Source organism: Somniosus microcephalus, chromosome 6 (genome assembly GCF_052327205.1).
Source record: "Somniosus microcephalus isolate GS21.2 chromosome 6, FLI_Smic_1.0, whole genome shotgun sequence".
Taxonomy (NCBI): Eukaryota; Metazoa; Chordata; class Chondrichthyes; order Squaliformes; family Somniosidae; genus Somniosus; species Somniosus microcephalus.
Genome location: NC_140992.1, coordinates 97,430,913 through 97,456,295, shown reverse-complemented (window position 1 = coordinate 97,456,295; position 25,383 = coordinate 97,430,913). Strand labels below are relative to the sequence as shown.

Here is a 25,383-nt window from a genome sequence, read left to right as displayed (position 1 = left end):
CGACACATATCCCACCCTATCCCCGTAACCCCACATATTTTAATCCCCCTAACACTAATGGTCAATTTATCATGGCCAATCAACCTAACCCGCACATCTTTGGACTGTGGGAGGAAACCGGAGCTCCCGGAGGAAACCCACGCAAACATGGGGAGAATGTGCAAACTCCACACAGACAGTTACCCGAGGCCGGATTCGAACCCGGGTCCCTGGCGCTGTGAGGCAACAGTGCTAACCACTATTACTTGTCTATTTTAAGGTTTCCTCAATTTAGTGTTTTGTGTAAACAGTATCTGAGAACTTCATCCCTTAATGCACATTGTTGAGTAAATGTCTGGGTTCAATTAACGATGAACTACATGGCTTGCAGCAATCCCCATTAACCGTACAATGACAGGAATTTGATTTGGGGGTGGGAGGAAGCTGTTTCAAACTGAAGTGGAGTTGCTGTTGGGAGAAATGCATTCCCTTGCATTAAATTCCCAATCTGTTCCAGATGTTTTAGTTCTTAATCAATAGTTGAAAAAATTGGAAAGCTTGCTGGCAGCACAGTGTACTAGATCCCACATATAGAGTGAAACTGGAAAATGATTAACCCCAAGAGGTTTGTTGATGAACTCCTTAAACATTTAGAAAAAAACTTTGCTACCAATACTTTTAAAAACAAACTGCCCAATATTTCATGAAAACACGAATCAAATGTTTGAACTTTGGAGACAAATAAACTAATTGTTACTAGTTCCAGAAAACATGAGCATAATGCTATGAAGTGAAAGGAATACAAATATTAATTGCCAGAAACTTTATTTTGTGCCTACTACTTGGGTCTGGCATTGGGTAAATTGTAGATGGTTTGGAACTTGCTCTGCAGAAGATTAGTGACATCACAACTATCTTGCAAATATTTAGTGCTTCACTTTATTAGAGACTGACCTGCATTGCCTAAAATTATATTCTGATTTTGTAAAAATTGTTGAAGCCGCATTTAGAATATTCTGTCCAGTTTTCAGTACCCCTTTAAAAATTGCATGGAAGAGGGTTCTGGAAGAGAAAAGAGGGTGATTTGAGATTTAAGGCTGAAAAGTTGAGAGTTGCAGAACTGAACTTGCTTTCATTGAACAAAAGCTGGGTGTGACACACAACTCAGTTTTTAAACCAAAGTTCTGAGGAAAGTACTGTATTGTGCAATTGCAAACAGGCCATTTAACTTTGAAATGTGAACATCAAACCAGACAAGAGAACTGCAAGATTGCTGAGCCTCAAGCAAGATTTAAGGTTAAAAGAATTTTTTCCCTCTCCTTCCCTCCATGCTCATGGTAAGGGGGAAATTAGATGACTCCCAGATTAAGCAGTTAATATGGTATGCAGAGCACTTGTTTAAAAAAAAAATCACAAGAGTAACAACATTGAAAATTAATGCACTAACCTTTATACTTGTGCTGCGCTCCTGATATAAAAAAAACTTCTGTTTAGAAGAGAGGCGCTGAGCAGGAAGTAAGCAATTTAGGAGGGCAGGCTGAAGGGAATCATTTTCTTTTTAAGGGCAAGTGCCAGAGATTATTGAATGTTTTGTGGTACATGGTTCTTGAATGGCAGAAACCATTGAAATATGTCACGCTAGGAAAAGCAACCAGTCTAGATAAAGGATTTGGGTGTTCTCGTCTAGGTAAAAGTCCAGAAGAAATTTTAAAGGACGTTCCTTCAAGAAGTTAAATAGGTGGTATAGAGTCGATGAGGGAACAAGTTATACATGGAGAGCTGGTTGAGTTGAATGGTCTTGCTCATTACATACTTATTTCTAACTATATTCTTAACAAATAGCCAGAGCCAAGTTACTGTCCAGTTTTGACAAGCCAAAAAACAAATGTGCAGGTATTATCTCTCTGCGTTTCCAGCTCCATCATTTCCTTTTTCTTGCTTTCCCCAATTCTATTGTGACCAGATGCAGCTCCTCTTACCCCATTTAGTGCCTTCTGTGAAGTGATCAGTATGGAACAGGAATGATGGACCAGCTGATCTTTACCTGCTCATCATTTTCAAATGTTCTTGTCCAGTGTGGTTACTGCAATATTTTAAATGGCAGTACAGTATGTTTAATATCAAGAATTTCATACTTGTTATATCTATACTGGCTTTATTTTTATACAGTCGATCTGTTTTTCAGGAACTTCATTTTTGGAATGCGCTTCTCAAAACTTCACTTACAGCTGCTAATTGTTCGGTGGACATTTCATGCAATAGTTCTTTTTTTCAGGGTGCTGTAATCTTCCTTTTGAGCATGTGATTGTTAAAAGAGGAAATGCTTACAAATGAAAGAATGAATCAAAATAATTACATGCTCGCGCAGCCAGTTTTCAAAAAACGTTTGTCATTGGATTAGAAAACTTGCAACTATTTTTCTTCTATTCATTGCTCTTCCAGCAAAGGGTAATGTTGGGATGGGGGAAATGCAGGTAATGATGCAGTGAATTTAAATGTATTTTTTTTAATTTCAGCTCACCATTGGACAGGATACTCTTTGAGGCTGGCTGTTTTGATGTGGCACAGGTAGAATTTTCATTTCTGTTTACTGGCCAGAATAAGCAACAGTAACCATTTTTAATTCATCCTGTTGGTTTACCCATAAATGTTAGATATCATAGTTGTATCATATTTTATTTGTAATGATAGTGAATTAAGTGCCCATGTGTGAATTGTTTTATTTAATTAGAAATCAGTCTTTCTTTGGATCAAATGGATTTATGACCTTGACTTTCATGTACATAAAGGGATCTTTGATCCTGATGCTGGACTGGAAAAAGGCAAAGTTCAGTGAGATATGAAGGGATCCAACTTAAATTAACTTGGCAGAAAAGTTGGCAAACAAGATGATAGATCAGCAGTGGGCAATCTTCAAATATAAGATAAATATCTACACTGCACTCCTCCCAAGGCCAATGTATCCTTTCTAAGGTGCGGTGCCCAGAACTGTACACAATACTTCAGATGTGGTCTAACCAGGGTTTTGTATAGCTGTAGCAAAACTTCCTCCCCATTATATTTTAGCCCTTCAGATATAAAGGTTAACATTCCACTAGATTTTAGTGATCTGTCTATATGGACCCTAAATCTTTTTGAACTTCCACGGTTCCTAGCTTTTCAACACTTGAAAAATATTTGGGTCTATTTTTTTTGGTCCAAAATGGTTGACCTCACACTTACCTGCGATTAAATCCATCTGCTACAGTTTTGCCCACTCACTTGATCTATCAATGTCTCTTTGTAATTTTATGCTCCCGTCTACACGAGACTGCTCAGGGATCGAGTTGTGCAGCATGAAGATATGGTAGAGATATTGAATGGTTTTAGTTTTTGCAAATTATGGTGAAGGTAAGAATCCAAATGTACTAGAGGAGAATGTAGAGCAATTGTTAGCAGTAAATATAGATGAAGAATTGGGTCTGGAAAAAAAATAGCCAAACTCAAGATAGGTAAGCCACCAGGCCCTGCTAGGAATGCACCCTAGCTGTTGAAGGAAGTCAGAGGAGATAACAGAGGTGCTGACTGCAAATTGTGCAAGGGGAACTAGAGAGTAGCATTCTAGTACCTGTTTGAGAAGGGAAATGAGGACTGTTTAGTCTAATGTCAGTTGTGGGGAAACTCTTGGAATCCAGAATTCAAATTAACGGCCCAGAAATTCGGGTCGGGGACGCGCCGGCCGTTGAGCTGTGGGCCTGCGTGGGATTCCGATCCTGGGCCTGCTCCAACTGCCGGCGCGCAGTGCTTGTGTATCCCAGGGGCGCAGTTAGTTTGATGCGTCCCCTGGGATCACGTGGGCCAGGGGGAACCAATGGTAGCAGGGAAATGCCCATTCATAAAATTGACAGGAAGAGCTGTCAAAACTATAAATACTATAAGCCCCAAAACATCACTGAAACGTCAAATAATTTTTTTAAAAATATTTTTAAAATAACTATAAATTACATAATTTTAAATTATTGTTTAAAATAGTTACTTTTTGAAAAAATTAATTACGTTTTCTAACGGGGCTATAAAATAAACTTACCTTTCTTTAAAGTATTTAAAAATAATAAACCTGTGGGGAAAAATGTTTTAATCTAGATTAAGTCACCACTTACCTTGTTAAAAGCAGACCTTGCGCCTGCTTTTTACATGTGTAACTCCTGGAGACTTACCCTCCCAGAGAAACCTGCAAAAAAAACATAAGTTCCATGCGCACGCGCTGCCTCTCCGGCGTACGCGTTCGACCTCTGAACCCCTTCCTTTAAGAGAACGGAAGTTCCAGTTTCCCACGCATGCGTAGTGCATGCACGAAACCGGCACTTCTGTTGGGCCTCCGGGTGAGTACACTGTGCGTACTCACCCGTGGAGAGCCAAATTTCTGGGCCAAGATTAATGAAAATTTGGAAATGCATGGGTTAATGGAGAACAGCCAGCATGGATTGATGAAAGCGAGACGTGTTTGACAAATTCAGTAATCCCCCCCCCCCCCCCCCCCCACCAAAAGTGATCGATTGGATAAATGGAGGGAATGCAAGGACTTGACGTATATACATTTTCAGAAGTTGTTCAATGAGGTCTCTCACAGGAGGCTTACTACAAAGTTTCAGTGCTGGTTCTAATGTTGTTCTCATAGATAATTTGGACTTGGATAAAGGGAGAACAGAATTGAAGTTTGCTGGCTACACAAAAGTAGGCAGTTTGGCACACACCGAGGCTAGCTGGAAAAGGTGGCACATGCAATTTAATGCAAGGAAGTCCGAGGTAATACCCTTTTCTCCCAAAATGCAAGAAATGGGAGTATACTCTATGGAAAGACACTGAAAACTTTGGAGGAACAGAGACCAAGAGTACAAATACATAATTCCCTGAAAGTGAGTGCAGGTAGCTGAAGCCATAAACTGGTCACTAGCCTTCTGAATTTTATAAATGGGGCATAAAGTACAGGAGTGAAGAGTGAATAAATCTGTATACTGCAATGGTTAGGCCACCATTAAAGCAGCATTTGCAATTATGGGCACCATATTATAGAACATTGAAGCCATAGAGAGCATATGTACACCAAGATGATACAGATCTATGGGGTAAGAGTAGAGAAACTATTGTTATGAAGAGAGACTTGAGATACTAGGACTATTTCACCTGAAGCAAAGAAAGCAAATAATTTAATAAATCTCTATTAAATCTATGAATGGGGAAAGACTATTTTCTCATGTTGCTGGGTCAGTGACTAGATGCTGTCAATTTAAAATAGCCACAAAGCAAATAAGGAGAGGGGTTAGGAGATCATTGTATGATTTAAAGAGAGAGGTGAATAAGAATTTGAAGCAGAAAAATGTGTGTCCATGGGGAGAGAGGAGGGCAATGAGATGATCTTCAGATTGTTCTGGCAAAGACATAATGGGCTCTTTCTGTGCTGTAAACCTTTTATAGTTCTGTGAACCTAGCTAAGATTTGTTTGTTACAGTAGTTACAGTAGTGCTGTCGACTCCCATGAATGTGTTCCAATAGCTATGTTGAGTCGCCTGTAGCAGAGAGCCAGTTTTTCCTGGGTCTTCAGGCCTTCTGTCCACTGTTGGAACTCCCTTCACCCTTCACTGCTTTGTTAATTCTGCTCAACCAATGCAGTGAACAATGTGCTTATGTCATGGTGCCATGTCAAAAACCAGGACATTGCCTACTGAATCTAGAGAGACTTCTTTGTTTCAGTGCAAACATTCTTATGAAGGGTAATTGACCCATTACAAACTTTCTCTTGCAAAAGTTCATAGTTAGCATCTACCAAACTTCATATTACTATTTAATTGTAAATAAGTGTACAGCCATACTTGAGATGTCATTAAGGATGGAGACAGGTATTTTACAAAGAACATACTTTTGAACTGATTCATAGCTAAATAATTTCTTAGTGAATAAAGGTACTAAGGTTGTACTAAGCTAGGCAAACCAGAAAATCCCCAGTCTAGCCTCTGCTCTCTAATATGAGCCAGGGCAGCAGTGAGGGTACAACAAATGACTGTCTTCTCTGTGCTAGGGAAGGGGAAATTCATCCTGCATTTCCATAATTGCTAGCCAATGAACTTTGATGGGAATTGCACATGTGTAGACATTGGGTGAGGACAGGATTGGGGTTGGATGCCTTTCACAGTCAAATAATGTGCTCACACTCTTAATCAAGGCTGAGAAATGGTCCATTAGACAAAGTACTGGACGATGCCCTACCCTAGTAAGAGATTGTATCTGGAGAGGAGAAAATAGAAATGGGGGACAAATTTAAAAAAAAATCCAATTATCTTTACTCAGAAATTTTGAGTTATATGTTGACTCTTTATGTTGCAGTTTGGGATTTGGTAGAGCAATGGCAAAATTACCCCTTGCGGATGCTTTCCAGTTTTTCTAATAAATTGGCAGTTGGTTCTATAGGCCCATTAGAGACCAATTGGTTCTATTTGCACAAAGTGTCCAATCGTCCTTGCATGCAGGGGGCCTGAGAACTGACTCTGGTCTTGCACCATGACGCAAGCACACAAAAATAATACAGACTCCATGGGCTGGATTTTCTCAATGGAGATGAGTTGGAGGCGGGGCTGCTGCTTGTCGGGTCTGTGTCCCGCCTCCATCTTCTGACCAACCAGAAGGATTTCCCCCTGATTGACCTTGTTAAGCCCGCCCTGCGGGCTCAGGAGGCCAATTACGGGGGAAGTTACTGACAGAGCACGTCAACGTCAGACGTGTTATCTGTCAAGACTTCTTGAAAGAAGAAACGTCAGCATTTGACAGCTCTGTGAAGCTGTCAGACACTGACATTCTGTGTAGTTTGATGAGTCCTTGTGTTCAGGACTCCTCAAATCTTTCAACTTTGTAGATTTCAGATGGCTGTTGGGTCAGAGGATCCAACAGCCAGTCTGTGAAATCGACAAGGAAGATGTCAGGTCTCCCAATCCAGGGTGGATGAAGGCTGTAGGAAGAAAACAAGGTAAGTGAACATTTTTTAACACTCACCTTCCATTCTTACCACTCCACACTTGCACCCATCACTCACCTCTACATCTTTCTTCCAGGTGCCTCCGACCCCCGCAGACCTCCTTCACGTCTCCTCCAACCCAGCGGGGTTCTCGGAGGTCAGGAAGCTTTCACCCGAGAAAGTAAAATGGCACTAATCCTTTTTTCTGCCTGTTAACTACCTGTTAACAGGCAGTTAAAAGGATTTAATCCCTTTCCTGCCTCCAGGAGATGGGACCCGAAGCAGCACATCTTCCCGCCTCCTGGCAAAAGGGCACGGAGGCGGGATGGGGGCGGGTTTGCCATCCGCCCCCACTTTCTGCTACTTTACCAGCTGTCCCGCCTCCATGCCTGCCTCCTCGGGGCTGAGAAAATCCAGCCCCACGTCTTTAGCAGCGGAGAGTCAGTTGTTTCAACGCCTGATTACGCTTGAAAAGATGGGTTATTGGCTTACAGAGGTTAGATTTTACATAGTACATAGAATATACAGCACAGAAACAGGCCATTTGGCCCAACTGGTCATGACAATGTTTATGCTCCTCACGAGCCTCCTCTCACCCCTCTTCATCTAACGCTATCAGCATAACCTTCTATTCCTTTCTCTTTCATGTTTATCTAGGCTTTCCCTTAAATGCATCTATGGTATTCGCTTCAACTGCTCCTTGTGATAGCAAGTTCCACATTCTAACCACTCTCTGGGTTTCAGATACTAGTGTGAGTCGGAATAAATAATATATAATAAAAATAATAGTCAGAGCTCAACACTGACCTTTACTTAATTACACAAAGGAAGTGCCTAAAGGCTGTGGATGAGATTAAATGTCCAGTGTACATTGGCAAATACGTGGCAAGCTGATTCCCTGGAACTCTTCTAATGACATATTTTCAGGCTATGAAAATAAAACAATTTGGGTGCTTTTTTGGTAATTAACTTATACTGGAAAAAAGCATTCTCCTGCAATTTCCAATAAGTGTCCCTTTTACCCAGCTGCCGCTGTTGAGATGAACAGTTAGTGCTTCTAACTGTGAGCGTTAACTAGTATTAGTGTTCACAACAGGTAAGATTGTGGCTGGGAGTAGTTCATTCTATGCAATAAACAGCCAGATGCGGTCAGTCCAGATTCCTGTATAAGGGCACGCAGCCCTAGAGTTGTGAAGCTGTTTATTTATAAATCCTCATTCAACCATTTCAAACTAGCTGTCAGTGTGAATCAATATTCCTTATTTTACTTTCAAATCACACTGAGGGTATTTTTGACTTTGGACGATACAGATGTGACAATCGTCTGCAGTTGATGAGAATCCATAAACATATAAGCTGCATAGTTGTCACATTTTCAGCAGTCAGCACAGCACTGAGGCCTGTGCATGCTACAAGGTTTCTGGATTTGGTTTAAATCTACGTTGCAAAGCTTCAAACCCTGCATCGTGGCTTTATAGTGAAAATGTAATCTAGTTAATTTTGTTTTTTGCAGTGTATTATCCATCCACAGTATTGTGGCTCCATATGTTTCTCTCATTCTTCTCTACCGAGTTTGTCAAAATATAGGTGAAATCTGTTGAATTTTCATATAATGCTATTTCAGTCGCAAACATTGTAAAAATGCTGCAGTGCTCAAAACCTTTATGAAAGAAAGACTTGAATTTTTATAGTACCTTTCACATCCACTGGACATCTCAAAGCGCTTTACAGCCAATTAAGTATTTTTGAAGTGGAGTCACTGTAGTAATGTGGGAAACGCAGCAGCCAATTTGCGCACAGCAAGGTCCCACAAACAACAATGTGATAATGACCAGATAAATTTTTAAATGTTGGTTGAGGGATAAATATTGGCCAGGACACCGGGGATAACTCCCCTGCTCCTCTTCGAAATAGTGCCATGGAATCTTTTACGTCCACCTGAGAGCGCAGACAGGGTCTCTGTTTAACGTCTCATCCAAAAGACGGCACTTCTGACAGTGCAGCACTCCCTCAGCACTGCACTGGAGTGCCAGCCTAGCTTTATGCGCTCAAGCCCCTGGAGTGGGACTTGAACCCACAACCTTCTGACTCGGAGGCGAATGTGCTACCAACTGAGCCACAACTGACACTATTGTGATGTATTCTAAATGTAATGGAGACTTGGACTGCACAAAGAGTACGCAACCTTTTGTTTTTAAGATGTGGTCTGTTAGTGTGGAACTAGGGGGGTGTCTGAAATCTTAGCTTCCTGCAGTGCAAAGTTCTGTCACAAGGAATAAAGTAGAGTATGTGTGTGAGTCATTCACAAGTGGGTAGATAAGCTGTATCCTGGAGCTGACTACTTCCTGAAATCTGTGTCTCTGCCTGGTGGATAGAGTGTTTGGCACACTCCCCTGGCACTGCTGGGGAACAAGAGTTCCCTCCTTGCCCTCACCTCTTCCACAAGCACATCCAGGGAGGCTTCCAAGAACCTGGGGGCTTGCCTGCAAATCATTTGAGAAGATTCTTTCAGCACCTTAAACGAAAGAAGCCACAAGGGACTGCAACCTCATTTTAAGAGATGCATTCCCGCCTTAACTAGGCTATTAATTCTGTGTTAGATAATATTTAGGGCGTTTGATCAAGTGCCACATAATAGGCTTGCCAGCAAAGTTGAAGCCCATGGAATAAAAGGTACAGTGGCAGCATGGATACAAAATTGGCTAAGTGACAGGGAGAGAGTAGTGGTGAATGGCTGTTTTTTGGACTGGAGGAAGGTATACAGTGGTGTTACCCAGGGATCGGTACTAGGACCACTGCTTTTCTTTATGTATTAATAATGACTTGGATGTGGGTGTACAGGCACAATTTCAAAATTTGCAGATGAAACAAAACTTGAAAGTATAGTGAACAGTGAGGAGGCTAGTAATAGACTTCAAGAAGACATAGACTGGCTGGTGACATGGGCGGTCACGTGGCAGATGAAATTTAATGCCGAAAAGTGCGAAGTGATATATTTTGGTAGGAAGAGGAGAGGCAATATAAACTAAAGGGTACAATTCAAAAGTGGGTGCATGAACAGAGAGACCTGGGGGTATATGTGCACAAATCGTTGAAGGTGGCAGGGCAGATTGAGAAAGCGTTTATATAAAAAAAAAATACAAGATCCTGGGCTTCTTAAATAGAGGCATAGAGTACAAAAGCAAGTTATGACGAACCTTTTTAAAACAGTGGTTCGGCCGCAACTGGAATATTGTGTCCAATTCTGGGCACCGCACTTTAGGAAGGATGTGAAGGCCTTCAAGAGGATGCAGAAAAGGTTTACGAGAATGGTTCCAGAGACTAGTAACTTTAGTTATGTGGATAGACTAGAGAAGTTGGGGTTGTTCTCCTTCGAGCAGAGAAGGTTGAGAGGAGATTTGATGGAGGTGTTCAAAATCACAGAGTGTAGACAGAGTAGATAGAGAGAAACTGTTCCCATTGGCGGAAGGGTCGAGAACCAGGACCCAGATTTAAGGTGATTGACAGAAGAACCAAAGGCAACATGAGGAAAACCTTTTTTACACAGCAAGTGGTTATGATCTGGAATGCATTGCCTGAACGGGTGGTGGAGGCAGACTCAATCGTGGCTAAGTACCTGAAGGAAAAAAATTTGCAGGGCTACGTGGAAAGGGCGGGGTAGTGGGATTAGCTGAAGTGCTCTTGCAGAGAGCTGGCATGGGCTCGACGGGCCGAGTGGCCTCCTTCTGTGCTGTAACCATTCTATGATGATCTTGAGTAGAGTTTCCCTCCCTGCTACATTGCACCTTTGATATCACTTATGTGCAGCAGCTTCACTACAAAAAAGGAGGGGGGTGAGGATGTGATATGACTTCATTCCAGCCTGGGAGCTGCTTTGGAGCTGTCTGCCCTAGGAATCTTCTATAGCTGAGAAATCTGCATCCCTCATAAGACTGGGGGAGCAGGAGTGGGTGTGTTTGGGCAGTTTGAACTCCCCCCCCCCCCCCCCCCCCCCCCCATTGTAAGACTGACTTTTTTAAAAAATGTTGTGGGAAATTTCAGTTAAGAGTATTTTCCTCTACAAACATTCCTCCTGGACTTTCCTTCTGTGCTATACCAAATATATTTGAAGTCATATTACCGTAACAATATTTATACATTCAGCTTTTAAATAATTGACTAAATGAAGTTGTTTTCAGGTGCATATCCTATTCCTCCAACTATGGAAAATGGCACCTTGCTGTTCTGTGAAAACTGTTCTGAAAAGAATATTGATGTTTCTGCCATTTCCTCTCCCATAATCTCAGTTCCCATCTTTAAGGAGTCCCATTTATTTTTTCAGTGCTTTACCTGCTGTGAACATATGGGTTGGGGGATAGGATGCAGTGATATTTTAAACTGTAACCTTTCCAATAACTCTTCAATTTATCTTTGGGCAGTTTTTAAACTTTTTTAGTCTTTTCATGACATTCAATGCCTTGATGTGTTACAGCATTTTAACACTTAAAATTTTTTTTTTCATTTTTATTATTGCTGTCAAACAGAGAATATTGGGAGGGGGTGGTGTAGAGCACAAAAAAGCAAGGATAACTACAAAGGAAAGTCAGTTTAAAAAAAGAAACATTTTATTTTGAACATCATTAACATGCAGTATAATACAAATGTAATACAATTTTCTATGATTAAAATACTGTCAAATGATTTTAGTAAGATGCATAGCTGTCAATGCACTGTTCACTTCAAAGTGTTGATGGCTAAAGTGAAGGATTAGTCTATAACAATTGTTTGTGTAGCAGAGCTGTACCAATAATACACTCACTGTGTAGGCAATTGGAGGGTTTCTGTCTATTATGGGTTGAACAGAGAGCCAAGAGTAAGGAAGGCCTTAATGGTTGAACGAAAGAGGACAGTGACTTAGTAAATACTGAACAAGTTCACATTCTGACTCGGAGGCAAGAGTGCCAGCCGTGGCTCAGTGGGTAGCACTCTCCTCTGAGTCAGAAGGTTGTGGGTTCAAGTCCCACTCCAGAGACTGGAGCACAAAAATCTAGGCTGACACTCCAGTGCATTACCGAAGGAGTGCTGCACTGTCGGAGGTGCCGTCTCTTGGATGAGACTTTAAACCGAGGCCCTGTCTCCTCGGGTGGACGTAAAAGATCCCATGGCACTATTTCTAAGAAGAGCCAGGGGAGTTATCCCCGGGGGTGTCCTAACCAATACTTATCCCTTAGTCAACATCACTTAATAAAAACCCAGATTATCCGGTCATTATCACATTGCTGTTTGTGGGAGCTTGCTGTGTGCAAATTGGCTGCCGTATTTCCTACATTACAACAGTGACTACACTTCAAAAAGTACTTCATTGGCTGTAAAGCGCTTTGGGATGTCCGGTAGTCGTAAAAGTACCATGATTGCTGGTCTTTTTTCTTTCTACCAATGAGCCACTGTGGTATGTTTCATTTAAACAGTTTTAATTGAAAATATAATTTTGAATTGTGAATTTATAAAAATTCAAGTTTACTAATACACAAAAATCTACATTAAAGTGTTCTCTGAGAATCTTAACAAAAAGGTGACTGAATATTTGAGCTTTTAAAAATTTCCCTGTTGTGAAAGCCTTTGTTATTTTCTGCTTTTCTAGCAGTAATTTAGTGCTGGTTACGTTTCCATTGACAGTATTGTATTGATCAAGATGCTAAGACCAGATGCATGTTGCAAAACCTCAAGCTACTTGGTGCCTCCAGTGTGAAAATACCTAATGTGTGATTATAACAGTACACAGCACTGCATTTGAGGGTCTGATATTAAATGTGTGTTTTAGAGGGCTGGTAATTGTTAAATTATATCTGTGGTTAGAACATGTTCGGGTTTATTCTGACAGTAACTTGCCCAGCTTTGTACCTCTTTATGTAAGACTTGCAGAAACCCAAACATGTGCGTAGAATACAATGCTTGTGGTTATTGTGTCAAGATAGTCATTTTCCTGTAACCTAAAAATGTTTGGTGTGTACAACTGAATTGCAAAGTACAATGCAAGGCTGACTGGCCTCAGTTTAAGAATTTATATTTGAGCAAATATTCTATATTTTCTTGTAAAAGAATGTGTGTGTGTGTGTGTGTGTGTGTGTGTGTGTGTGTGTGTGTGTGTGTGTGTGTGATGTCATTCTTTTCATCAGAACTTGTTAATTTTTTCCCTTTGATGTTGAATGCGATGTGCATCTGACTATATTTGCACCCGCCCATGATCTTCTATAATCTAGGGATGAGAGGTGCTGCAGACTATTATAAAAAAGATCTGCTTTAATGCAAGAATAGGAAATAGAAACCTAGCTATTTGTTGAGCCCATCCACTGGATTGCAGCCTTTTATACCACACATGGGGTTCATGGTCGTGGTTTATGCTCTGCCTGTACGTCCTGTGTACCACTGCAGTTTCTGCTTTGCAGCTCTTTTGCACGCACCTGGAGAGTTACTTGCTGATAAAGGACTATCATGATTATAAAAAGTATTGTATAATCTGGGTATTTAAAGGAGATATGGTATTCTAAGACGGTGTCTCGGCTGTGATGGACCCATAACTCTGTTGCATTGTGTGCTTAAGTCAGTGCCTCTTGTGAGTGGCACTAGCTGATTGTAGGGACACTGAGATACAGGTATGTTTGGGAGAGGGTGGGATGGATAGCTGAAAGGTAAAGTAGTTTGGAAGTATTTCTCCCCCCCCCCCCCCCCCCCAAACTTAAAGACCGAGGCACCTGGGCCTTCAAACTGGATAAGATCCCTTCAGTTGATGCAAACGGCTCCTCGTTCTGTGCTTTAATTTTTTGCCTCAAAGCCGATGGCTCCCTCTGAATTCACTATCCTTCTGTCCCCCTGAGGCAACCATCACTAATCTTGCTTTTTACCCCATGAAATACTACAATGCTTTGCTTTCCCCAGCAAAAACTAACACTACCAGAATCATTGTGCATTTCAACGATAATCCCATATCTGTACTCCTCTCTCCCATAACTCTCTGAATTCCTCTAGTCCAGCTGCCACAATTTTTCACTGCATCACAGCCCTAACTAAAGAAACAAATAATCCCCTGTGACAGTGGCGCTTTATGCCTCCTGGACCTTTCTGCAACATTGGCCTGACTACTCCATTACTGCCATTGCCGGCCTCCCTTCCTGCACCCTCTAAACTCCAATTTGTTTAAAAAAAACTCTACCTCACGCATCCTGTCCCACCCCTAGTTCGGTACACCTATCAACCCCGTCCTCATTGATTTGCATTGGCTCCCTGTCCCTCCCACATGTTCAATTTAAAATCCTTATCATTAAATAATTCTCCTCCTTTGCCTCATCCTGTCTGTAACCTGATGCAATTTTTTTTAATCATACAGATGCACTCTGCCATGAGGATTAAAATTCATTACTCTATTAACGCCTCACTTATTCAAAATGGTTTAGATAAGCATTGTACCAGTTAAGGTCACACACCTGCTATAGCTCCCGGAAGCTTGAGAGCTGCACACATTGCAGCTATGTAGGAACATCTGAGTAACAGGAAGGGCACCAACAACAGAAATATTCAGCTTAAACACGTGACACATTACAATGAAAGTGAATTTGAATTTAGTGCAAGATTCACTGTCAAATTAGTTTGTAACTTATTTTGACAGTAATATTGCAGAACAGTAGTTCAATTAATTAAAAAAAAAAAACACTCTTGGAGTCTGGTATGGCAGTCAGCATATATTTATGTACAAACCTTTGTCATTGAAAGGATTACTATTGACTGCCCTTAATTGGGGATGGCAAAGTTAGTTTTTATATATAAATGTTTATTCGTGTTTAAAATCAGAACATACCTTTTGTTTTATTGCCCAGTTAGACTGTTGTGGAGATGATGCAGGTTGAACTGGAGCTGTGGTCAGGAGACGAATGATATTGTGAATTCGTGCTCATGTTTGAAATCCATCGGAAATAGGTATTGTAATTGGAGGGAGTATATTTTCAATGGTTTGAGATTTGCAGATAAGCACTACTTTGAGAAGTGTGTGTGTGTGATGTTTATCCTGTGTACCAGAGCTTTACCTAGGATTATTGAATAGTTCACCTCGCCCAAATCCAGACTCCTCCACTGGATGCCGTTTTTCTTTGTCGTGTCCGCATAGCAAAAATAAAATCTGATTTCAAAATGTTTTACTGCAAATCACTAATATATTTGCCGGTGTTATACGATCGCAAAGGTTTGATTAAACTACTAAGGCTTTTATGGAATAAACACACAGCTTGTGGAAATCCGAACCAATTAAACACAAATTGGATAATTACTGCCTTTTGTGCAAAATTTGACACTGAATGAGACCAAATTCTGAAGCTGGGTAAAAGTAATAATGGTATTTGCCTTTAACATTTTAAAGTATATTTATTTGAGCTTTTAATTTGTCCAAAGACTTGCATTTATATAGCGCCTTTCACGACCACTGGACGTCCCAAAGCGCTTTACAGCCAATGAAGTACATTCTAGGGTAGAATCTGAGGAATCCTCCATCATAACTATTAATGTGTGCTTCTAGATGACCCATTTTGTGCTTAGTGACATAGTTGCTTGGAATCTGGTTTTTAAAATTATGAACTGTTGGAATTTTTATCTTGATTTTTTTATTATATTCAGAATTTTTGATTCCTGTTTCACAATATGGTAATGACCATTCCCACCTGTATTGCTGGAATAGGGGACCAAACATTTAAAGCACCTGGCAGTGCACTTTTTCAGCAGCAAGTTTCTCTGTTGCACTGTAAACTGTGCTGGAATATTCATTGTAGGCATAATGTACTGTCGATGTGCAAACATTTATCACTCAGTTGAACATCAAACCTTGCAAAACGATGGGATGCAGGACCGTTACTTGTTGAAAGAGCTTGGTGTCATAATTAAACCCAAATCAGTTCCTGACTTTGCCTATTCTAACCAATGTCTTTGAGGAAAGAGAGGGGTATCCCTGGGTACTTCTCAATGCACATGCCCTTTGGCAGCAATTTCAGAGTGGCAGTGATGGAAGGGTGGGAACAGGGCACTTGTCTGAAGTTGGTATGCATTCCTAGGATAAAAAGAAGTCTTGAAAAGCCTTCTGTCCTAGCTAATCTGATCACTTGTTCAAACTTAGCAATGCCAATCACATCTACTAAAATAACTTGAATGACGAACTGAGGAATGTCAACACTGCACCAGGGAAAATTCACTGTGCAGCACAATGTAATCAAACAGCCAGTCGAGCCGTACTTCTCTCTCCATTTCACCTGTGTTCAAATCCTGCTATTTCCGGTGCTAATACTAACTAGAAACTACTGAGTAAAGTGATCATGCTCTATTAAATGTGCCAAAACACTGGTGCAATAGGGAATGGATAATGGTGGCAATTATTTAATACTGCTTGTAGTGGTTGCCAGATATTACAAACGAAAAAACCTTCTGTTTAATGCATTAAATAAAACACTGCGAGAAGATAGAAGGAGCTTGTAACATGCACCTAGAATTCATTTTGCAAAGAGAACCAATATTGCTTGTGCATTTTGCTTGATTTGGACACGGGAACTACAAAATGAATCTGCTCTGACTCCAACCCTTTGCTCAGCCGCTCTCTAGATAGAAAAATGTTACAATTTTCTTCTGCCTGAAGCCAGATCTCAAACAAATAACAGCTCATTTTCCACAATTTTTACTAATTTTTCAATTTAACTGAATAATATATACTTACTTCTAAAATTTGGGTAAGGGTTCCATTTTGCACCATTGTCAGCATCTTGAAGACTGAATGACTATAAAAGGTTATGTTTGTTGTGGAGAGGGGATTTCCACAAGCTTTGTTCAATCCCTTTTATCAGATTCTTGGATGTTCTTGTAAATGAATAATTGAAGGAGCTTTGTTTCTAGACTTTTTATAATAGTTGGCTGTATTTTCACCAAGCCTGAAAGTGGTCTCATTACACTATTTTAGTTAAATCATAGCATGCTGCAAGCTATCTCCATCTGTATGGGTGTTTACAAAAATTTTAACTGCACCTGAAAAGTGACTCCACTTTAGGAACTGTGATTCATTTGTCATCTGCAGCACCTATAGAATGCAGAAAGAAAGACTTGCCTTTATATAGCACCTTTCACAACCTCATAATGTCCCAAAGTACTTCACAGTAGGAAACACCAGGAGTATTCTATTGTTTGAGCTGAATTGATTTGTTTGCAAAACATTAATTATACATCCTGCGACTTACTTCACCAAATTAGGTACCATCCAAAGTTGGAAGGTGTAGGATAGCAAAATACTGCAGATGCTGGAAATCTGAAATAACAACAGAAAATACTAGAAAAACTCAGCAGGCCAGGCAACATCGTGGAGGGAAAGGTTTTGAAAAAGGGTTAGACCCGAAACATCGACTCTATTTTCTCTCCACGCATGTTGCCTGGCCTGCTGAGCTTTTCGAGCATTTTCTGTTGGAAGGTGTAGGTTCAGCACCTGAAGTTCGTGTGTATGGGACCCAAATTGGCTGTTTTGTTTGCCTACAAAACAGTGAGAAGTATTTCATTGACTGACTGTGAAGTGCTTTGGGACATCCTGAGGTTGTGAATGCTGTTTTGATAAATACAATTTTTTTTCTTTTCCCCCCCCTCCCCCTTTTATCAGGGCTGGAGGGGAGACACTTCACCAACCTCTTCATTTCTCTCTTTCCACATCCCCTGTCATCCCAGGAGAAAGAGAAAATTGGAGGACAAGCTGTTTCTGCACAACTCTATAAAGGAGCAAAATGAGTACAGGCTTCCTTTCTGCTTTCCCTCTTGATTGTTTCCACTTATTGGCCTCTGAAAGGGGAGGCTGATGCTGCGAGACGGTTTCATGGGGAGTGGTGGCTTTCCAGTACCTTGCTCAGTTTGTGATTGTGTGACTTTTGTCTGTGGTCACTAATAGGCGATTGACTAACATCAGGCCTGACTCTGACCGACATGCTCAGTTCTGGTAGGTTTCGGGGTAAGAAGCCCCAACTACTGCCCAGCAACTGCCCAGCAAATGCCCACAAAACCCTTACGCCTGCTTTTTACCAGATGTAAGGCCTTTTACCAGTGTAAGCGTTTAAATAAATATTAAAATTAATTTTTTTAATGATTTAAAAACCTTTAAAATTAGTTTAGGTTATTTTTGGCCTCTTGAAAAATGTTTAAATTTTTCAAAAAATTACACTTGTTTTAAATGTTTAATTAAATTGTATTTTAATTAATTTTTAACGTGATGATTTTATTTTAATTTATGTGGAGTGAAATGTATTTTTTAGGGGATTTCTATTATATGTATGGGGATTCTGTACATAAATGTTTTGAGCACAATGGGAATCCCCCTTTCCGATTGGTTGGGCCAGCCCACATGATCCCAGGGACACTTGCGAACTGCATGCGCCCCGGGATACATGGGCCTTTACGCAGGCGTACGCCTGCAGGTCCAGGATCGCAAGTCTTCGAAGATACAGAGGCACCAGGTAGGTGCTGCGTTTACTTGCGGTTCGGAGGCATTGGCCCGCGGGAAGCTTCCAACCACAACTTCCAGCCCATTAAATCCGGACCACACTTCTGCCTGTATTATCACGAGTAGCACGTTGTGCTATGTTCATGAAAAACATGACATCTGCCACCCCCCACCCTCCCAACCTGGAAGTTGCTATCGCCTGCTCCTCAGTTTGGTCTTTTGCTGCTTTTGTGGGGGTGGTGGGGGGGGTGGTGGGGGGGGGGGGGGGAGGAGGGAGGGGAGAACCTAATTGGTTGCATGCTCCAGTAGTTTTGCAAAGTAAGTTCCTGTCCACAGCATGCAGAAGAATTGGATCCCCGAGCAGCAGCGCGAGTTGGGTGAAGCAAGAGACAGAGTGCCTCTTAAAATTGGGGACGGTGTTGGAAGAAGCCTGCCTTTTGTGAAAGGAAGACGTGGGAGCAATCATGTTAAATGCAAAGTTATTTACAAGTAAGAAGTTTGAGAATGGCTTGAGGACCATAGTGCACCAGCAGCCTGAAATTTCCGAAGAAAGGAGAGAAAATTCCTGCAGTTTTGCAGCAGTCTTCTGCCATTTTCCAGTGGCACTGGCTGAGTGAGGAACGTGAGAAAAGCAAGCAGCTAAGGATGGGAATGAGCATTCTTTCCCTTGCAAAGAACATTTGCTTTTCATGTAAATTGGAGTTCTGAATGATTTAGTAACTAACTGAAATGCACTACAGTTTGTTGCTTTCAGTTGCCTGGGGCTCGTCAAAAGTTAGTGTTGCGTGGATTTGGCACTTGGCATGAGTTCCCTTGCTAATTATGGATGAGCAAGATCATTTGGGCCCATTTTAGTTCGTCCATCCAGAAGGACTCTACAGTGTTTCCATCTCTTCCCCCTACACATCAATGCCCCCACTCCCTGATGGCTTTAGTTTATTAAACAATTCCAGGGTTTTTAACCTTATCTATCCTGCCTGGAAGTCCATTCCATGTGTTGATCACTTTGTGTGAAGAGCTTGTGACATCTGTCCTCATTTTGCACTTTACTGGTTTGAGTCTGTGCACCCTTGTCCTAATGGCATCTTAGTTTGAAGTAATTTTGAAGATCTATGTTTTTCATATTTAATATCCTGCATCTCTATAAGGTCACCTTTTTGAAGCCTGAAAATTTTGAGCTTCACCAATCTTTCCTCGTTTCTCCACCTTCTGATGCTAGGGATCAGCCATATGGATGTCTTTTTAAAAAAAAAAAAAAAAAAAAAAAATTGCCTCCAGGGCTTGAACGTGCCCCTTGTGTCTTTGTAACCAGAACTGGGAATAGCACTCAATGTAATCTGATCAGAGCATGATACAGTGTGAGCATGGCTTCCTCTGAATTGCTCTGTTGTTTTGGCTATATAGTTCATCATTCTGCTGCTCTGCAGTGGTTGGGCATGTTAAACATCTATCTATTAAGATCCTTAGATTCATTTCAGCCTCATCCTTAGCTATTTTAAAGGCATTCGGGAGTACTTGTCACTCATTTCTCTTCCCTATGTCTAGTACTTTACACTTGTCTATATGAAATTTCATCTGGCATTATTTTAGCCATTTGCATATTTATCCATCTCATTTTGTAGCTCTCCAGCTGTCTCTTCAGAATCAACTGCTCCTCTTAGTTTGGTATCATTTGCAAATTTAACTGAATTGCATAGAGTTTCTGAATCCAAGTATCTAATCTCAATTAGAAACAGATTCCAGAAATAATCCCTGGGGTACCCAATCAGCACTTCCTCTCTCTTCCTCCCACCCTTTGAGATAACCTCCAATAAGTAGCTGCTTTTTATCTTTCAGCAAGTTTCTTCTTCATTCCGAAGTCTTGCCCTGAATTCTTGCTGCTTTGAGCTGAACTAGTTGCCTTGCAGAACTTTGTAAATCACTTGACCCCATGTCGTCATTTTCCTTAGTCCATTTAGATGTTATTTTCTCAAGATCAAGTCGATTGGTGAGACAGGACACTTCCCTTCTCAATCCATGTTGTTACACGACACACAAATAAATGATTGAGACACAGAATCACTTAAAATAGACTAGGTGATAAATGATATCGAACTGTGAAAGAAAACAAGTGAGCTGTTGCATCATGAAAGTAAGCTCCAGCTAAAAAGATCTAGTATGATAGATTATGATGAGTATCTAGTTTAAACATTGGAAGAGTTTTGTAAATTTAATATTCAAATAGCTAAAAAGGAGAGTAAGTTAATTACTTTTATTGCAGACTTTTGAGTTGCAATAATAACAGATTTACACATTGTTGCATAGTGAAATCTTAACCCGCTTGTATTTGGGAACTGTGGACTACTGGCTCGCTAACATTTGTGGTCAGTGGAACCCGGTCAATTTAATTTAGTACCACGCCATACTATATTTTGAAGGGACGTAGTTTATGCCTTAAAATATGTACCCATCAAAATACAATAAAGTGTTACTGCCTCTGATTGAGAAATGTGCAAAAATGCAAGCGTTTCAATTTGATTTATTCTTGAGTTACCAAAGTTTCAAAAAAAAAAGTCTTGGAATCAGCAGTTCTAGGCTTGGGAGACATTTTAACCTTTGGGGATGTCCATCGAAAGTTGGGATTTCAGGGCAGGATTGAAATTCACCTGCAAACTCGGAGATATGGCTGTGACTCAGTGCCTCATTGCATTGGTCATTTAGCCCACTGAGCCAGCTGGGGGATGTCTAATAAGGGTTGAATGAAGCGAGTGACTGGTAACTGTTAGTTGGGTGAGAGCTAATTATTGTCCATTTTGTAAGAAATAACTCCCACAATTATTTCACAGCAAAATTTTACTCTTTCTGAATATCAAATGTGTAGCTTAATTTACATTGTGCTCTTAAAATGCCAGCACTTTACTGCAGAGTAAGAAAAATAAAATGTAAAGGAACAAGAAAAAGGGAGCCAAAATTAACCTGCTAGCAGCGTCACACCAAGGTCTCGAACAATATTTAAAAATAAGACTGATTTAATTGAGGTAAAATATAAGTCCACACATACCATTTCAATTAATGTGTGATTTCACTTGCTTAACTAATATTTTCCCTGACTCTTGAAGTTTTAATCAAACATTGAATATTATTTGGAAAGCTTACATTCCTCTAAAATACATACGTTTTTAATAATCAGCCTTGTATTCAGGTAAATGAAAGGGGTGCCAGAAAGCTGCAAGGAAAAGAAGGTGGGGAGGGGGCAGCTAATTGAGTTGGGGGAGGGAACTCGATAAAAGCTTAAACATCTCAACACCAGGATTTATTTAAGGGAGATTTCAGGAATACTGGAAACCAAGGCCTTCCGAAATGCTTAAATTGCACTGTAAATCAGGGCCTCACCTATGTGAAATAACATTCCCGTGAGCATTGAGCAGTGAAATTACCAATCATGAAATGGAACAAATGGAGAATAATGGCTGCCTGGGAATGATTACAAGGCAATAATCTGATAATGGGCATCAGTAAACTGGTCAAGCATTTATTATGGATCGTAACGATTCTCTGAATCCAGAAATTGGGTTACAGCCTTGAAATTGCTTCCGAGTAGAGTTTTTTTGTTATTTATATTTTTTTATTAGATATATAATAAACTGTGGGTTGCAGTTTTATGCAGTGGCTTTACTCATTTTTGTATTACTGGGATCTCTTTGTTCCATGACCTTGATTTGCGATGGCAGTTGCAAGTGATGAGCATGATGTTTTGGCATCACACTCAAGTTGTGAAGTTCAGTTGATTGCTGAGATGTTCTAACTCCAATGTATAGTAACTTTGAGGAACCTGCAACCATATTGTATTGTAGGATTTACGATGGAAAAATTGAAGTGTATTTGGTAACTGTAATTATTAGTTGTACCATGAGGTTTGTAACAGTTTGCAGACTGACCACCACTGTTTGTGGTTGAAAAGATAGTGTTTATAAACCAATCCCATGGTGTGTTCCAAGACCTTTTACTCTCTGTGGAAACACAAATCCTAACCCCAACAGAACTGTTCTTGGTAAATTGCTTCTGTCTTCTTCGAATTTAATTGTACCATGGGCCGATTTTAGCAGTGGGATAAATGTAAGTTTTTTTTTTCCTCTCTCTCTACTGAGTCAACAAGCTTAACTTAAATAGTTTGGCTCCAATTACAATCTTCTCCCAGGTGCTGAAAAATTAAACATTCCACAGTGAGTAACCTTTGAATATTACATGAGGAAATCATTTGAAGTGGAAAATTGTATTCGGCAAAGCTGCAGTGTGGTTTCTTATCTGATTTGTTTTCTTGACAAAATTTCCACACTGCTGCAAGAAGAGATTCTGTGTAATTTTCTGGAATAAGATTCAGTGTCTGTTTCTCTTGAGTTCGGCAGTACAGTGACCCAAGAAGATGACTCGTAAACACCATATCCTGGCAGATTACTTCTATTTACATCACACTTCAAATGTCATTCTCTTTGTGAAGTTTTTCTTCTCGTGTGAAGTTTTTCTTTTCTCAAAAATCATAGAAAAACAACATTCACGCTTATAGTAGCTTTAACAGTAAGTGTTACATGAAGATGGAATCACAGCAGAAAGTTATCAAAAATGAAATGAATCAAGTTCTTGGCTGGGAACTGACCAGTTGTGTACAGCACTTCAGAATGCTGCGTATGATCACTAAATTTGGGCTCAGCCAAGGTCTAGGCCAGTGTGCTCACAGGGAAAGAAGAAAGTCCTTTTGATGTAGTGACATTTTAGAAAGGACCAGAACTGGTTGGGTTAATTTCAATGAATATATGAGGAGAGAAAGTTGCAAAAGGGTTATCCCTTGATGGGTTGAGTACAAATTCCGTACTGTTATTAATATGAGAATACAATTAATTTGTTTTACTCTATAGGTACGTGATTTCCCATTTTGGTGCACCTGTTTGCAGAAAAATTAGCGATCAGTGATAATGGGCACAATGGAAGGTCTATTTAAAAATGCCTAAATGCATGAAATACAGAAAGAAAGAACTCACATTTACATAGCACTTTTATCAAGTTCTCAGGACATCCCAAAAAGCCCAACAATCAGATACGTTTTGAAGTGCAAATGCTGGTGTTACGCAAGTGAAACAGTCATGTACTATTTTCGGTTTTGCTAGCTTTCTGGTGAACAGATAGGCAGAAAAGTATGATGGATTCTATGTTTCTATAATTCATGTGTTAAATTTTACCCATTGGCAAAGTCCCAGTCTATGAGAAATGTAACAAAGGGATTTCCTCCCATCATATATGCATATTCTATTCCAGATTTTCTTTCCAATTATTGGTAATTTATTGCAAAACTTGATTTTCCTTCTAGTTCTGTGTTCGATGAACACTTGGGCAGTATCAAGCATTTAGTTAATGGTGGTGCTGGGTGATGCTTACTGGAAAGTCCCTGTGGTGTTGCACAGTTGACTGCGTTTGAAGCTGTCTGCCCCCAAATTTTTGTGAATGGTGTACATTATCACTTATCAAGTGACTCCACTAACAACCTTTTAATCGTGTGTGTGTGTATATCTGAAAGGGGACTGTCAAATGCAAATGTATTAACTGAGATTGATAGATTTGTGTTAGGCCAGGGCATTAAGGGTTACACAATCAGTACGAGTAGATAGAGTTGAGATATAGATCAGCCCTAATTGAGTAGCGGAACAGGCTCGAGGTGCTGAATGACCTACTCCTGTCCCGATTGACTGTAAGCACTTTGTTGCAGTGTGTAAATATTCAAGTTACGGTATTTGTTTGCTGAGTTGCACATATCACCCACTGCACCGATCATTGTATTTTGTTAACGCTAGTGAAGTTTACTGATGTCATATTGAAACAATTACTTGTTGGTTACTTAATATACTTTCTAACCTAATAAGCATTCTTTTCAGTGACTGATATAGTGAATATAATCTGCCTTATTGAAATACAAAAGTAACCTTTTCCGTGTCTCATACAGCACTACTTCTGCTTGCTTCCTTACCAACCAGTCTATGTAAAACCTCTGAAATGTTGGCAATTTTAAATGTAAAGATTGTTGGCTTAAATAACCTAGCTCTATTGAGTTAACTATGCTGATTTGCTGAAATACTGGATTGTCAATAGACGGGAAAAGCTACCAGTTTCAGATCAGACACGAGCAACCTGTACAAAACCAACCAAATAGCACGCTCTTTTTTTCAAAGCTGGAACAAGCAGCTACCACGGAAGTTTGGGGGCTGTCCAACTACATAACACCAGCACAATAAAAAAAAAAAAAATCTATAACCTAACAGATGCACACATTATTTCATAAAAACTTTACACTTGCTCAAAATTGTATATTCTGTCCAGCCCTAAACCACCTGATCTGTAGCACCCAGTCCTGCGCAGAACCTTCTGTTTTGACCCCTGCACCATCAGCTGACCATTCCAAATCTGTTCTACCTCTGAAGCTGATTTGGTTGTAACATAATCTTACCAGCTAGACCTCGATGCATGCCATATTATCAATGTAATATTTTCTTCTGAATGACCTAGAGCCATGGCAAATGCTGTAACTGCTGTATATACCCAAGCAGGACCCAAAACTGGAGCTGCTTAGAGCTCTTGCTACCAAAGGCTGACTTATCGTTGATGGTGGCCGTTCCCATGCTGAAGTGCTTGAGTTTGAATGCGGACTCTGCCCAAGATCCCCTGATTATTGCCAAGCCCCAACACCCTCTCCTGAGTGCTGCAAGACCAAAGGCTCCCTTTTTGATACCGAATACATAAAAAAAAATTGGGTGGGAGAGCACCAGGCAATTTGACAACCTCACTGCAGTTTGTGAAGAAGTGGGAGAACTTGCATATCTGTGAAAAGCATCTGAAAGGTTTACAGAGAAAAAAAATTATATCTCAGCAATTTAGTTACGGGGAACAGCTGGCTAAATCCACTTTTGATATCAAC

At 40.3% G+C, this 25,383-nt stretch overlaps 1 protein-coding gene across 18 annotated transcripts in view; it reads left to right on the top strand.

Annotated features, from left to right (window-relative positions):
• Window positions 1–25,383, top strand: part of LOC147115941 (SH2/SH3 adapter protein NCK1-like) — a 238,719-nt gene that overhangs the window by 99,732 nt on the left and 113,604 nt on the right. For 7 of the 18 annotated variants that reach the window (XM_085990593.1, XM_085990601.1, XM_085990598.1 and 4 more), the window contains one exon: window positions 2,496–2,547. The exons of 1 other annotated variant lie outside the window; for it this stretch is intronic. The gene's annotated coding sequence lies outside the window, so the exon portion shown is untranslated. Of the gene's footprint in view, window positions 1–2,495; window positions 2,548–14,814; window positions 14,915–25,383 lie in introns of all 18 variants that reach the window. 10 more of the 18 variants (XM_085990607.1, XM_085990608.1, XM_085990604.1 and 7 more) reach the window with 2 other exon arrangements.